The sequence below is a fragment of the Phalacrocorax aristotelis genome, chromosome 17 (genome assembly GCF_949628215.1).
Source record: "Phalacrocorax aristotelis chromosome 17, bGulAri2.1, whole genome shotgun sequence".
Lineage (NCBI taxonomy): Eukaryota > Metazoa > Chordata > Aves > Suliformes > Phalacrocoracidae > Phalacrocorax > Phalacrocorax aristotelis.
The window spans coordinates 6,727,311-6,728,670 of NC_134292.1; positions in this window are offsets into that span (position 1 = coordinate 6,727,311).

Below are 1,360 nucleotides of genomic sequence, written 5' to 3' on the forward strand. Positions count from 1 at the left end.
GAAACTGTTGGACAGCCAGAGTGCTAACTGTAGAAAGCAGTGATCCTGATCTCCTAGATCAGGAGTGAAGAGTATTTAAATTTCTGTGTTTAAGTAGCTATGGGTAGTAAACCACCTGTTTTCAGTTGTTACAGCAAATACATTTGTTTTTTTTTTAAAAGAACTGTATTTGTGTAACATGAGCAATCCTGTTAACATCTGAAGGACCTAAGCACTGGATCTGCTTTAAAGGTGCATCGGAATAAGGACTCATCTTGCAGCTTTGACAGACATTTGATCGGACTTAGAACAGCTCTGTTAAAATGAGACAGGACATCAGATAGGCCACATGACATGGTGGTACCATAGGTTTCAATTTTAAAGCTGGTACTAATAATTTGTGTCTTGCAAAACCATTTATTTTCTCTTTATCTCTCTTGTAAGTTAACTTAAAAAGCCAGAAGGGAGACCACAACTCTCTTCTCCAAGGACAAGGCTGAAAGAGTGGATTGTTTCAAGAGTGGCTTGTATTTCCCTAGCCTCTCTTAAGCTGTTGTGACAGACTGCTGGAAAAACTGTATGTGGAAGCACCTATTGAGAACTAGAGCACAGAGAAGGGGTTTCATCTCCTGGTGGAGAGCAGTGTAGTGTAAAAAGCTGTTCCACTTCACGTTGCCTTCAAACCCAAGCTTCCTACAGTAATTCTTAGGAGTAAGGGAGAGGAAGAAGAGCTCTTGTTAAGACACTATAATAAACTCTCTGTTCTCCGAGTTGTTTGTAATCTGCATCTTCTGCCTACTTTTGCTGTACCTTTCCAGAAATCTTTGCAATACTTGATATAGTAGAAATTCCTTAGTGATCCCATGGATTTTCTTAACTAAATGGTGCTGTGCAGGAAAAAGATTTGAGCTCTGCCTTATTATCTACACTTGTATGAAGTCTCCTGCCACTAGTTTTCTGAAATTGAATATTTTCTTTGGAATATGTGGCTTTGCAAGCAGATGCTTTCTGTTCCTCCCCTGTACTCAAGGGGGCTGGATGGAGATTCTAAGACAATAAAAGGAAGGTGACAGAACGTTGTGGTTCACTGTTCTTGCTCTCCCCACACAAACATCCTCTCATAAGCGTAGTAATATAAATTCTGCAGTGTCTAAGGAGATTTAAGTCTTTTTGTAGCACTTATCTGTTTATTGTGTTTCAGTTTATTCAAAGAACACTTCAAAACTCTGCATGACATGGATTACACTACTGAAACAAGTTTTTAACACAGCTAGCCAGCAAAGCATGCAACACTACCGGGCTGTATCATAAATTGCACTCATACCCCAAGAGTTATCTGAATATTTTCAGTCTATGCATTTCTTAAATTATTTGTTCCAAA